At 35.3% G+C, this 16,041-nt stretch overlaps 1 pseudogene; it reads left to right on the forward strand.

The window, feature by feature from the left end:
- The first annotated feature begins 599 nt into the window (after positions 1 to 599).
- Positions 600 to 7,842, forward strand: LOC109045133 (annotated as a pseudogene).
- Positions 7,843 to 16,041: the final 8,199 nt, after the last annotated feature.

Consider the following 16,041-nt stretch of genomic DNA (forward strand, 5'->3'; position numbering starts at 1 on the left):
TTCTTTTTGGTCAGCAGTGGCTTTTGCCTTGAAACTCTCCCATGGATGCTGTTTCTGCCCCGTCTGTTTCTTATTGTTGAATCATGAGCACTGAGCTAAATTGAGGCGAGTGAGGCCTGCAGGTCTTTAGATGTTGTTCTGGGTTCTTTTATGAGCTCCTGGATGAGTCGTTGTTGTGCTCTTGGAGTAATTTTGGTAGACCGGACACTCCTGGGAAGATTCACAACTGTTCCAAGTTTTCTCTATTTGTGGATAATGTCTCTGACCGTGGTTCGCTGGAGTCCCAAAGCATTAGAAATGGCTTTATAACTGTTTCCATACTGATACATGTCAACTATTTTGTTTCTCATCTGTTCTTGAATCTCTTTAGATCACAGCATGATGTGTTGCTCTTTAAGCATGCTTCACTTTGTCAGACAGCTTCTGTTTAAGGGATTTCTTGATTAAACAGGTCTGGCAGTAATCAGGTCTGCGTGTGGCTAGTGAAATTTAACTCTGCTTTCTAAAATAATGTGGTTAATCACAGTTCTTTCATGATTTACCAGGAGTGGGCAATTAATTTTTCACGTAGGGCCAGGTAGGTTTGGACAGCTTTTTTGCCTTAACAAATGAAATCATCATTTAAAGATTGCATTTTGTGTTTACTTGCATAACCTTTGTGTAATATTTCAATTAGTTTGATGATCTGAATTTTTTAAGTGTGACAAATATGCAAAAAAAGAAAAAACAAACAGCAGTTTAGTTTATTTTGGTTTAATGCAATCTCCAGTGAAACAACCCAATTATTTTAGTTGATTTTCTTTGTTTACAGCACAACAGGACAATCAGTTTTCTTTCTTTCATTCTGTTCTGTTTGTCTCTTTAGCTGTCTAGTAGTCCGACAAGAGCATGTTGTGTGGGATTCGTTGATATGAAGCGGATGGCATCACTTTTCACCCTTTCTCTCTGTGTAGGCGTGTATTTCCTGTTTCAAGAGTCTATTCTTAGTGCTGAGACAGAGAGGAGGACATGAAGCCAGTCTGCTCTCTGTAAGTGTTTCTGCCGTTCACACATCCACCAGCATGAGTTTACAACTGCGCTGCTTATACACTCACAGGTACTGATACAGCTCTCTCTCTCTCTCTCTGTACTATAAGAAATGTATTATTAGGCCTGAGATTATTCATGTCAGTGAATAAATTTATAGATATGCACTAATTATATCTCTAAACAGTGTTAGAATTTTTGTTAGGCGTGTTAGAGGTTTTGGGTTCTTATCTGCCCTTGCATAATTTTTTATGTTAAAAGATGTTCATTAGTTATTGTATATCAAGAGCCGGGACACATTTGTGTGTATTTTGTTTTTGTGATTTAACCAGAATGAATAACTTTAATATTATATTAGCAACTACTATTTCTGTATAGCCTATACTACACAGACCTAACTGAAAAAAAACTATTTCATTTGTATTTTTGATTAATATACTTATCCTTTTGATTGTAATTAATCATTAGACTATTTACTAATTCTGGTGGCATACAGAGCTGAAATTATGAAAACTTTGTCAGTGTGCAAATATGTGACCCTGGACCACCAAACCAGTCTTACGTCGATGGGGTATATTTGTAGCAATAGCCAAAAATACATTGTATAGGTCAAAATGACTGATTTTTCTTTTATGCCAAAAATCATTAGGATATTACAGTAAGTAAAGATCATTTCCTACTGTACATATATTAAAACTTAATTTTCGATTAGTAATATGCATTGCTAATGACTTCATTTGGACAACTTTAAAGGTGATTTTCTCAATATTTATATATTTTTAGCACCCTCAGATTCCAGATTTTCAAATAGTTGTATCTCAGACAAATATTGTCCTCCTAACAAACCACACATCAATGGAAAGCTTATTTATTTAAAGTGACACTTAAGACTGGTTTTGTGGTCTAGGGTCACATATATATATGGACCTAACTGTGTGTCACAATACATAAATCAAGCCAGCCATAAATTCTGTCACATGACTAAGTTTATTTAAGTGTGAGATGATGTGAAATCGAAAATGAAAATAGCAAGATGCAAAAGAGGTTTGCTTTTGTTACATTTTGGATTCCAAAAAAGAACATTTCAGAGAGCAGTTCTTTTGTCTTAGTGTGAAGAACATTCCAAAAAACCTTTTTCCACTCTGAAGAAACTTGAAAAAGACGTTTCATAAAATAACTGATGCAATAAAGAAAGTTTTTTAAGAGTGAAAATCAGTAATCAACAGCGAGTACACGTCTTTGATTAAGGCCTGATGCTGCAGTTATTTTTATTTAAGCATTATGAAGTGAGTCATGAGAATTCTTTTTTTTTGAGGAATATGCAAATTCACAATTGTGAGTGTTCATGTTTGTGTCTCTAATCGTTTCTCTTGCTTGTGTGTGTTTTTAGCTTGGCCTTGGTCGTGACCTTGCTGCTGTTTACAGCTACATCTGGTAAGAATGACATTTTGAAGAATTTCACATTTTCAGTTAGTTAGTGTTTAATGGTAATTTCTCTGAAAATTCAGGCAACCAGCAACCTTTGTAAACAGCTACGAGTGATTTGAACAGAACTAGTGATGATAACATATATATAGTTTTAGGGCTAATGCTAGCAAACACAATGCAGCCTTTTCATGAACCAGAAGATAACATTTTATATAAGTAAATAAGTTGTTATAAGTTGTTATAAGTAATAATAATGTGTCTGAATATAAATAACATGCCTCCACCCTCACAACTGGGCCAGCCTCTCTACCCAGCACTTCAGTAGCTGAGTGGGCTTCCATTGTAAGGTTCTCAGACCTTATTGAAGTACCTACAAGAGAGAGAGAAAGAAGAGGATGATGATGAGGCCACCCAGCTACCACCTAACAAGCCAGGAACACTTCAACTTTGTCCAGGCCAGAGCAGACAAAAAGAAACCAAAAACAAACAAATTGTGTAAGCCTGCTGGTGTCCGCCCCCAAAAAGCTTCCGTTCCTCCCCTGCAAACAGTTTAGGGAAGTGACCCCTGTACTGGTTGCAAGGGGGTCTATGGGGATGCAAGCGACCCAAAGGCCAATGAGGAATGGGTGGCTTGCTGCCACTGCCAACGGTGGTATCATGAGTCCTGCGGAGAGCTCAACGGACTTATGGATGACAATGACTTCATCTGTCTTGGATGTGTTCACTGAAGTTGTTGAAAGGTGGTAAAAGGATGTAGGGTTAATGAAAGTTCCATTCATTGAATGTAGAGTGAAGTTTACAAAGTTACAATTTTTGCATTAGTTCCAGAAATGCATTTTTTAAAAATCCTTCCAAGTATTAATTAATTGAAGGTCTCCTTTGTTATTTTGCGCTTCATAATGCGCCACAGATTTTCAATGCATGTATTCTGGTTTTATTTACGTTTTACACAACGTCCCAGCTTCATTGGAATTGGAGTTTATATTTCTCATGTTCATTTTAACCATAAAATAGTGTCCCACTTTCCCTAACAAAGTGTTCCACTCAACCTGATTGCTTTCAGTTTGCTGAAGAGGGTGTCAGATGGTGTTTAAAGATGAACAGTTTGTTAATAAATACATAAATTGGGAAAATTTCACCATAGTGGCCTTCATTACAATCTATTTAAACAAAAAACATACAATATTAATACATTCTAACTGATTTAGGTTGTTTAAAATGCAATTTACCAAAAAGTGTCCCACTTTACCTGACTTCATCCTAACTGTATATACATACAGTTAGGTCCATATATATATTCAAGATATATATATATATTCAAGATTGTTATTCGTCACATACACAATTATATAGAGCAGATCATGAGCTATATTTGGACACTGACACAGTTTTCATATTTTCAGCTCTGTATGCCACCAGAACAGAATTAAAAATAAAACAATCAATATGAAAGTGAAATGCAGACTTTGAGGTTTAATTCAAGGCGTTGAACAAAAATATAACATAAAATGCTTTTTTGATTCACAGTCCCTGCATTTTCAGGAGCTCAAATGTAATTGGACAAATAAATATAATCATTAATAAAACACTGAAATTTAATATTTTGTTGAGAATCCTTTGGAGGCAATGACTGCCTCAAGTCTGGAACTCATGGACATGACAAAAGACTGGGTTTCTCCTTTGTGATGCTTTGCCAGGCTTTTACTGTTTGTTTGTGGCTCTTTCTGCCTTAAGTTTTGTCTTCAGCGAGTGAAATGCTGCTCAATTGTGTTGAGATCAGGAGATTGACTCGGCCATTGAGAATATTCCACTTTTTTTACCTTCAAAAACTCCTGGGTTGCTTTTGCTGTATGTTTTGGGTTATCGTCCATTTGTGCTATGAAGCGCTGCCCAATCAGCTTTGCTGCATTTGACTGAATCTGGGCAGAGAGTATATCCCTACACACTTCAGAATTCATCCGGCTGCTTCTGTCCTCTGTCACGTCATCAATAAACAATAGGTAACCCAGTGCCACTGGAAGCCATGCATGCTCATGTTTCACAGATGATGTTGTATGCTTTGGACCATGAGTTGTTCAAAACCTACTCCATATGTTTTTCTTCCCGTCATTCTGGTACAGGTTGATCTTAACTTCAGCCGTCCAAAGAATGCTTATACTTGTATTTTATATATATATATATATATATATATATATATATATATATATATATATATATAGTTTTTTTCCCACATCAATATGTACTCCATATACCATACTGACAGAGCAAAAACCCAATTGTCACAACTTCTTAAATTTGTTTAAAAGAAAAAAACTGAAATAAGTACATTGCATTGCATTACAAGTAGTTTTTTTTTTTTTTTTTTTTTTTTTTGTGACAAGCTTTGCTCATCATCATTTGGCAATTATCTACCATTCTTCTCTTCACCTCTCAAGCTCTGTCAGGTTGGATGGGGGCTGACAGACATTTTCAGGTTTCTCCAGAAACATTTGACTGGGTTCAAGCTCAGGCTGTGTCTGGGCCACTCAAGGACATTCACAGAGTTGTCTATAAGCCACTCTTGCTGTGAGTTTAGGGTCAGTGTCCTATTGGAAGGTGAACCTTCTGCCCAGTCTGAGCTTCTGAATGCTCTGGACTGGGTTTTCATATCTCAGTATTTTGGTGCATTGAGTGTTTCTTCTACTCTGAAGAGTCCCTCAGTCCCTGCTGCTGAAAAACAGCCCACAGCATGAGGCTCCAGCACACTTTACTATTAAGATGCTACTCTGCAGGTAATGAGCAGAGCTGGTTTCCTTCAAACATGATGCTTAGAATTAAGGTTTATCAGAGAGAATATTGTTTCTCAGAGTCTGAGGGTTCTTAAGGTGCTTTTTTGCAAATTCCAAGAGTGTTTTCATGTGTCTTTACTGAGGAGAGGATTGAGTCTTGCCACACCGCCATAAAGCTCAGATCAGTATATATATATGCTATTCTGTGTATACTAACTTTTGCAGAGATTTTTCAGCAACGGTTGAATTACAGGTCTTATAGAGTTTGACTGTTTTGCTTGGAAATGATAAATCTTGTGTCTGTGTAATTATCCAAACAGCAGCATAATGCTATTCACACCAGAGTTCAAAAAGAATAACACTAATTTGTTTTTATATACAATTTCCACATTACATGCTTCTAAAATTTTTCTGTTGTTGTGTGTTTGTGTAGGTGATGGCGATGCAGTGGAGAACATCACAGCTGTTTTGGGTCACAGCGTTACATTCAGATGTCCTTCAAACCACAGCACTCCTGTAGAAGGCTTGTACATACAGAGATTTAAAAATGATAAAGAAGTGTTCATCAACGGGTTTTATAGAGGCCGACCGATTCCAGTGTTGCCTGAGTACCAGAACAGAACCAAAGTGAATGAAACGGAGCTCAGCATGGAGATGAGAAACATCTCCATCTCTGATGAAGGATTGTATAAATGTCTTGTTTTCATCAACAACAAACCTGAAATCTCAGAGATTCTCCTCAAAGTCACAGGTATGACAACAGGGTTGAGTTAAATGCAGAATTGAAGAATCGGCTCATATTCAGTTTATGAGAGTGAATTTAAATCAAATCAACCAGACAGGAATTGAATTAGAATTTGAATCTGCATGACAGAAAGAGGAATTCAATAAAGTGCAATTAAAAGAAATTGAACCTGATAACAGAAATTTTCAAAACGAAAATACAAAAATAATTACATATTAATGTTGGCTGATTATGCCTGTTTATTACGGTCAAAACAATTAATAGCCATCAGTACAATACAATTTTTTATTTATTTATTTATTTGCAACACAATATCCACCACCCTGTTTCCATATATATATATATATATATATATATAGGACAAAATTGTTTAATTTTATTAAGGAAATTAGAGCATTCTGGCAAATTAGTATAGGCCTATTATTTCTGTAATTACTCAATATGTTATGCATGAGAATAAATTGAAATGCATTATTAAAAATGACACTTTTCTTTTACTTCTTGAATTCTGATGCACCCCTAGGTACTTAAATTCAAATGCAATTCAGATTTTGAACCATTCTCATTTCATAATGTTTATAAACTCTTAAAGTGTATTTATGTGTGTGTGTGTGTGTGTGATGAAGGCATTCTGTGAAATATTATTTGAATATGCATATATAGCCTATTTTTGTGTGTGTGTGTGTGTTTGTGTGTGTGTGTGTGTGTGCGCGGGGTCCACAGGGGTCTGCAGGGGCGCGCATGCTTGTTCGCATTGGAGACTCACAGACTGTGTGGACAGTCAGTCATCTAGATCGGATTTCAACAAATTTGGATTTGAGCTGACAGCCTTAACGAGGCTTAAGAATTCTGGGATGCTTGTAATGATGTGGGTTTTGAGGAAGTGAAACATTGAGGGTTTTTCATTTTAATGTCATTTATTCCACTGCTCTCTCCTTTTTTTCAGCCGAGTACAGCGTTCCCACAATCACGACAAACTGCAGTGAACTTGATCATGAACGTGACAATGGCAGCGCGGGGCTGCTCGGCGGTGGGCGGATACCCACAAAGCTTCATCAGATGGGCCGGGCTTAATCCAAGCCTGACGAGCATAGTTTACAACGAGAGTTCAGCAGATAACGAGTCCAAAACTTGGACCGTCAACCAAACCATTGTGTACAACTGCGACCAGCCCACTAATATCAGCTGTGCCATAGGGGGCGCTGTTTCAGACACTATCACCATATGTGAGTGTGTTGTTGGATGTTACTCCATAACTGACTCAGATGTTGTTTTGCATACAATGATGATTTATACTGGCCACATCTCCAAAAAGTATAAAAAAAAGTAGTCTTTATGCCAGTGATTCTCAACCGTTTTTGGGCCAGCGCCCCCTACCTGTCATCCAGGTCCCTTACCGCCTCTCATCACATCTAATTGTCTTCACTGAATATTAAAGTTGATTATAATTTTTTGTTTATAATGAGTACTTTTAGCCTATATTTACAATATTTGAAGTACAGTGAAGTATTTGAAGTAGAAAGATGGGAAACGTGTGCTCCTCATTGCCAAAATAGATTAATTTTAGTAGCCAGTGTATGCCTTATGATGTTGATGTGTTCCCTGTCTTACATTGTACACATGCAATAAAAATGCAAAATGTGCCATAAAAAATGACATTTTAAATAATTTAAAATAATTCACAATTCTATTTTCCATTTCATATTTCAGTCTTTCTGATCATCGAAACATGGAAACACCTCGACACATTTTTTTGAGCAGCATAACATTCAGTAATGTTTCTTGAGCAGCAATCAGCATGATTTCTGAAGGATCATGTGACACTGAAAGCTGGAGTAGCTAATGAAGCTTTAGCATGACAGGAAAAATACATTTTAAAATAGTGTATTTACTGTTTTTACTGTATTTTGAACAAATAAATGCAGCCTTGTTGAACAGAAGAGATTTCTTTCAAAACTATTTAAAAATCTTACTGAATCCATTGTGAATAGAAGTGTATATTATTTTATTTATAATATATATTTTAAAAACAGGTATATAACAGCCTACATTAATCCATATATAAATAAAGAAACATGACAATGAAGCTCTTATTTACATCATGTCTACACTTTGTTACAAATGTGAACGGTGTATAAAAATTTCTAATGTCGTTATATTTTTCTTATTTTTCATATTTAGTGATACAGTAAATTCCACATTATATGGGTTATTCCACAATTATATTCATGTTACTGTCTTTTGTTACTAATATAGTCAAGTATTAGTCATTTATTCTCTTTATTATTATTAATTCTATTTATACTCATATTCCATTGACGTAGTATTTTCCTCTTGATTTGACATATAAACTTGTTATGATTAAAAGATGTTTTGACAGGATGTTGATAACTTACTCTCTAAAAAAAATATTTCAAATGCTAAATTTGTATTTTCGTTTCCTGTGATACTAGATGTTCCTTCCAAGAGTGGGTATTTGCAAGATGATATTTGAAGATTGCTTGTCTGATGTAAAACCACAACCCATGTCTCTATTTTTATCTAAATTCTACCGACTGCATTTCACAGGTCATGTCAGCGCGCTCTCCTGTACTGTATTCAGCTTAGGTAGGTCACGGTACGTACATCTCGGTTTGTGCATGAGGCCTTAAGTGTTTTTATCTTTGTTTTAATTAACTATAATTCCCCTGGATGATGTACAATTCCTTTTGATGTAATAAAATAATAAAAAGCTAATTAATAATTAAATAAAAAAATGATATATTAAAATTAAAATAATAATCAAAATAAAAGTAATAACTATATAATATATGTATAATATTCTAAAAATATGTAATGAAAATATTATTTGTTTACCTGCATGTTATGTGATCATTAAAGGACATCAGAGAACTACGAAAATGCAAATCTAAATATTAATTTACAATCTCAGGGAGACTTCAAAAGGGTTTGGCTGATATCATTAACTTAAACTAAAACCAAAAATTAAAAAGTTGACTCAAGTTAACGGAAAATAGTGTTACACCCCTTTGGACGTTGTGTTGTGTTTTTCTTCCTTCATGGTTCATTGACCCTGTTTCTGTCTCTCATTCATTAATCAGTTCCTTGTGCCCATATTTGGTTATGTTCCTGTTCCTGTTTCTGTTCTTGTATGTCATTATTAGTTAATCTCCTCACCTGCCTGTCCCTCATCAAGCTCCCCTTTCAGTCAGTTCTGTGCATTCTGTTGTTGTTCCGGTGTTAAAGTTGAGTTGTGTGTGTGTGACCTGCCTACCTTCTGTGGATTCCTTCTGTGTGGATTATATGAAAGATTATTTGCGTTCATCTTCGTCGTGCGTTTATCACATAGTACCATGACAGTTGTAGTATGTTAGTATGTTATTGTTACTAAAAAGTCTGGCAATTCCCTGATAGACGTTTATATATGTATAAATATGTTATATAGTGTATATATATGTTTATAGGTGTTTATATAATAATAATAATAATAATAACTCACTTTATGGCTTATCTACTTTCAAACACAAAATTATCTTTATCTAAATGTATCTTCTCTAAATGTACTCCAATTGTTTTTCTCATTGTTTTTCTGTGTTTTATACATATTGCACCATGAAAATGCAGTTAAAACACTGTCAAAATAATGTCCTTTTCAAGGTAAGTTAGTTTATTCAAAGACATGTTGGGAACAAATGCGGACAGCTATTTGCAGTCATACAAGTACAGCTCCAAACTTACTAGATATTAAAAAAAAAAAAAAAAAAAAAAAAAAACTACTTGCAGAACTCATATTTTAATATGTTTCTAGTGGATAAGTTATTTTTTAATTCTATCAGCCTGATTGCTTCTGTGACAGATGAGTGTTATTTTAGTATCATTGAGGTATTATTGTAGTTTTTATTAATTATGTGTATATGTTTTTCATTTTAATTTTGAAGTTTTAGTAATTTTGTTTTTTTATGTCACTTTTATTAGTTATTGTTTTTTGTCTATATATTGTCTATTTACTGTTATGTATTTATGTATTTATTTGCATGTCACATGACCATTAACCAACATAAGAAAACTGTGAAAATCTGAAGGGGATGTTACATTCCTGAAATATTAACTTTTGGGAAAAGTTTGGGAATACCTGCTCTACGCAAGTACGTGAACACAGACGCTAATTTGCATACAATGCAAGCATGTGTCAGTGTTATTTTCGTTAACTAAAACTATTATTCTTTTTTTTTACTATTAAATTTTTTCAAAACTGAAAATATAAAAATAAATCAAAATAAAATAAAATGCCCAAAAAAACTAAAATAAAACTGAAAAATAAATTAAATGCAAACGATATAGAAAAAAAATAAAAATAAATGACAAAAGCACATAACAAAAAATGACAAATAAATTTAACTGACATTTAAAAAACTGAAAATATAAAAATAAAAATGAATTCTAAATATTATATGATACGTGATACTTTATGGTACTGTAAGGATATTGTATATAATGATACTACAGCATGAAGTGTTGATCAGATACTGTCATGCAGAACTAGTTCTGAAAATGTTTGATGACGTACTTGTGTATGACTTGTGTGGTGTGTTTCTGTGTGTGTGTGTATTAATGTTTATCTGTGTGTAGCTATAACAGACGATACGCTGAGGTTTGGCTCAAGCTGGCTCTGCATTTTTCACAAAAATGGTTTTGGGTGGTACTGGGAATTCCCCAATTTTTATTTTTTTTTTTGTTTGTTTTGTTTTTTGTTGTTGTCATCCAAACTCCTTTCAGCTAAAATATTCACGTGAAGTCCCTCTGAGTTTTTAAGTTAATTTTTCAATAATTTACAAATATATTGCATGCTCGCCTTTCTCTGATGTCAGTTAATGATCACATAACATGCAGGTAAAAACATTAAAATAGACAATATTTTATTTCATTTTGATGGATTTTATTTAAAATTTATTTATTTTAATACTATGATTATGATTTATTAGCTTCTTATAGACTTCTTATAGACTCTCACTTAAACCCTTTGCAGTTCCCTCAAGAACCAACAGGGGGTGTGAAACCCTGTTCTAGTGGGTTTGGATTGTAGTGCACTTATCTAGTATCCTAGATTACAAACACCACTTCTGTCGGTGTCTGACTCCTGAAATAGTGAACTATAGCAGGACACTGAGGCTTTCTCCATAGACTTACATTAGAAAATACTTGCATTAGAAAATCGTTGCTGATGAAGGCTCAGTCAGATCAGATCAGAGTGTGTGAAGTGAGCATCAGCCACAAGAGGGCAGAATCCTGCTTTAAATAATGCAATTCATAATAATTCATTTTATTCTCAGTATGTTTCAGTGGTTGTCATTCATCACTGAGTTCATCTTATATGACCATGTCATGTCCAGTGTGTTCTGTGATCACATTTTTACTGTTTTAATAAATAATAGTTTATTTTTACATTTACATCAGTTTCATTGGTTTATTTCATTAATCATGTCCAGATGATTTCACACTGAATCTGATCATTCCATGACAGCAACTGACGTCCGTGTTCATTATTTACACTCATGATCACGGATGATGAAATGTTTGCATAAGTGTTTCCCTTCAGTCATCAGTGAATGGAGGAAGTGAAAAAACCTCAACCAATCACATGCCGTCTTGCCCCAGTGAATCTGGTGTGTGTTTCTCAAAGTCTGGAGAAGCCAGAACAGCTCAGTTCTGATTCTCTAGAAAGAAAAACCACACAAGCGTCAAAATATACTGAAACCGTGAACGCACACGTTTCTAGACGCTTTCCTTTTGTCAATAATTTTTCCATTGGCAATTCAGAAAGTTCAAAAGGCATTCATATATCTACCACAATGCTGCTTGCCATTACTTTAAAGGAATAGTTCACCCAAAACTGATTATTTGCTGAAAATCAGCCTGTAGACCTGAAACTGAGATTTATTTTTCACTGGCATACTGCATACTTCACAGTACAATATATACTGTATGCTGTTTTAAAAATAGTGTGCAATGCAGTCTGCAACTAATGTTTCAAACTGTAGCATGCTGTCCATGCACTGAGCTCTGGTTGTCTATATTGCACATATTATATGTCAGCAAATATTTTGCATACTTTATACATACTGTATACTACGTATACTATCAAAAAGGGATGATATGCTATTCTTAACAGAAAAGTGCCAAATACTTCAATTCATTTATATCTAATGAGTTAGAATAATTATCTAGGCTTAGAATAACATTTTAAGACATCAGACATGGCATAAATAAATAAATAAATAAATAAATAAAGCCTCACAAAATTCCTAAGTAATTGAAAGAATAATTATATTCTATGCTAAAATGCTTTTACATTACCTAAATATGTTGCATGTTTAATACGACAAGTTGTAAAACTTAATATAAAAATAAATGCATCCACTTAAAAAAAAAAAAAAATGAAGTGTTTTAACTTCTGTCAATCTCAACAATTAATATGTAATTATTCATTATATTCAAATGTATTGCATGTTTAAAATATCTTTACAGCAGTTCGTAGCTTCCTGCATATTGAATTAGAACAATTATCTAAGCCTAAAATAGCATTTTAAGAAATACTTGAAATGTTAAAAGAATACAGATTTGTAATAAGTAAATAAATAAATATTCTCCTAATTTTGAATTTTGGTGGCATTTGACCCAAGCCCTGGCTAATTTCTCACGCTGCTCAATATATAATATAATATAATATAATATAATATAATATAATATAATATAATATAATATAATATAATATAATTTAATATAATATAATTTAATATAATATAATATAATATAATATAATATAATATAATATAATATAATTTAATATAATATAATATAATATAATATAATATAATATAATATAATATAATCAAAAATTGACAGTTTGTCAGTCCAAAACACAGATGTTAAAAATATATTTGAACGTATTGTATTGAAGATTTTGCATTGTGTCTTTAGTTAATTTAGTAAAAAGTGTTTGCTGTGCACAGTATGCATTGAAGAACTAGTACCTGTAGTATGTTAGTATGCCATCTCTAACGAAGCCTGAGCTCTATCTCACTAGAGGGCAGACTCTTCCCAGAATTCCTGCCTGTGTAAATGTGGCGTGCTTTGGTTTCATGGCCATTCAGTACAGTACTGCATTTACAACAGTCATCCGCAGACACGGGTGTGCGTTGTGGTTGTTATTTAACAGTTCTCAGGAAAGCCAACCTGCCTGATGTCATGTTTATTGAGTATCAGGAAGTAAAACTTATTAAAAAACACACCAACAAACACAGGCACATCGCAAGCTCATTTTCATCTTTACTTATCTTTACATATCAGGGTGTGCCGGCCGTCGGTAACTCTTAAAAATCCCTCTTTTGAGTCCTTTTTACTTCCTTTTTCTATATTAAGACTTATCACTGAGAGATCTAAAGGAGTTCAGGAAGAATTTCCCTAAAATATTCATGAGATGAGAAATGGTGAGCACACACACACACACACACACACACACACACATCAACTACAACTGATGTCATCCTGTGTTTGTGTGTATGTGTGTGTGTGTGAGAGATAGTGAGTACTATCACTCCATCACAGAGTCATAAACCCTGATAAAAATACTGACAGATAACAAGAACCATGCTGTAGGATTGAGGGAAGCAGGAAAGGAGGGTTATGGAATAAGGCGGAGTGAGAATAGAAAGTGAGCGACTAAGAAAAGGAAAAGGAGAGCTGAGAAGAAGTGAATTGGAAATGCCCTAAAATTCCTGTGTTCCAGTAAAGTGTGTCGTCCTGCTGCTGGTGACTAATCATGTGACCAGGTAGGGAGCCTCTGCCTCCTGTCATGTTTTTGGTAACATGACTTTGACTTCCTGAGCAACCTGTGATGTTTACTAAGGAAGGTGTCTCTATTATCATGGATCTAATTGCTTCAGAATGTAAAATGGCTATAACTAACATAAGTGATATAGTGAGTGGAAAATCTCAGAAACTTGAGGGTGGAGCGTTTTCATTTTAGATATAAAGAAACCACCTAACAATCAATGGAATTCCTCAGCATGCTCGTAATAATGACCTGGCAACCACTCGAAATAATTTAGCAAATATATCGCAATGCCTTAGCAACCACTTTCACCCAGAACATCTTAGTATCCACATAAAACCACTCAAGACTCCCTCATTCAGAACACCTTAGCAACCATTTAGAACATCGCAGATAGGAAAACACCCCAGAAACTGCATAGCAACACCCTGACAACCCGCAAAACTCCCTAGCAACCACTCAGAACACCCACTGACTGCATAGCAACGCCCTGAAAACCACCCAGAACACTCTAGCTACCATTCAGAACACCTTAGCAACCATTTAGAACACCCCAGATATGAGAACACCTCAGCAACTGCATAGCAACACCCTGACAACTCCTAAAATTCCCTAGCTACTTTTTAGAGGAACTTAGCAACTGCATAGCAATGCCCTGACAACCCCCCAAAACTCCCTAGCGACCACTCAGAACACTATAGCAGCATCCTGACAACCACTTAGAAGACCCTAGTGACCACTCAAAAACACATTAGCTACTAAACTCCCCAACCACTATTAGAATAGCTTAGCAACTGCATAGCAACACCCTGACAACCCACCAAAACTCCCTAGTGACCACTCAGAACATTCTGTGACTTCATAGCAACGCCTTGACAACCACTTAGAAGACCCTAGTGACCACTCAAAAACACATTAGCTACTAAACTCCCCAACCACTATTAGAATAGCTCAGCAACTGCATAGCAACACCCTGACAACTCACCAAAACTCCCTAGCGACCACTCAGAACATTGGGTGACTTCATAGCAACGCCTTGGCAACCACTTCGAATACCCTAGCGACCACTCAAAAACACATTAGCTACTAAACTCCCTAACCACTATTAGAATATAATTGCAACACCCTGACAACCCACCAAAACTTCCTAGCGACCACTCAGAACATTCTGTGACTTCATAGCAACACCTTGACAACCACTTAGAAGACCCTAGCGACCACTCAAAAACACATTAGCTACTAAACTCCCCAACCACTATTAGAATAGCTCAGCAACTGCATAGCAACAACCTGACAACTCACCAAAACTCCCTAGCGACCACTCAGAACATTGGGTGACTTCATAGCAACACCTTGACAACCACTTAGAAGACCCTAGCGACCACTCAAAAACACATTAGCTACTAAACTCCCCAACCACTATTAGAATAGCTTAGCAACTGCATAGCAACACCCTGACAACTCACCAAAACTCCCTAGCGACCACTCAGAACATTGGGTGACTTCATAGCAACGCCTTGGCAACCACTTCGAATACCCTAGCGACCACTCAAAAACACATTAGCTACTAAACTCCCCAACCACTATTAGAATAGCTTAGCAACTGCATAGCAACACCCTGACAACTCACCAAAACTCCCTAGTGACCACTCAGAACATTGGGTGACTTCATAGCAACGCCTTGGCAACCACTTCGAATACCCTAGCGACCACTCAAAAACACATTAGCTGCTAAACACCCTAACCACAGTTAGATTACCTTAGCAACTGCATAGCAACACAATTACAAACCCCATAACTTATATTGACTATTATTATGGTACTCTTTGATTCGTTTATGACATTTTGGAGCTTCACAGATCCTAGTCACTGCTTTATGGAAAAGAGCAGTCTGGGCATTCTGCTGAACATGAGTCATGTGGGTTTGCAGTGACATGACAGTGAGTACAAAATGACAAACTAGTTATTTTTGGGCAAGTTATTTATTTAAATTGCTTGTGGAAAGATTATAAGGAGTGTGTATTAAGTAAATTAATTCCTTAGACAATATTACTGGACATTTAGAGATATTAAGAAAAGAAACAAATCAGGTAAGACATAGACAAATGTCCCCGACACAAACAGCAGCTTCAGACAGAGTTCAGGTTCCTCAGCAGAACATTGTGTGAATGCATTCACTAGATCTATTAACCAGGATTTCACATCGAGCTGTGATCGCATACCTCCACTCCCTGATGTCCCAA

This window comes from Cyprinus carpio, chromosome B15 (assembly GCF_018340385.1).
Source record: "Cyprinus carpio isolate SPL01 chromosome B15, ASM1834038v1, whole genome shotgun sequence".
Taxonomy (NCBI): domain Eukaryota; kingdom Metazoa; phylum Chordata; class Actinopteri; order Cypriniformes; family Cyprinidae; genus Cyprinus; species Cyprinus carpio.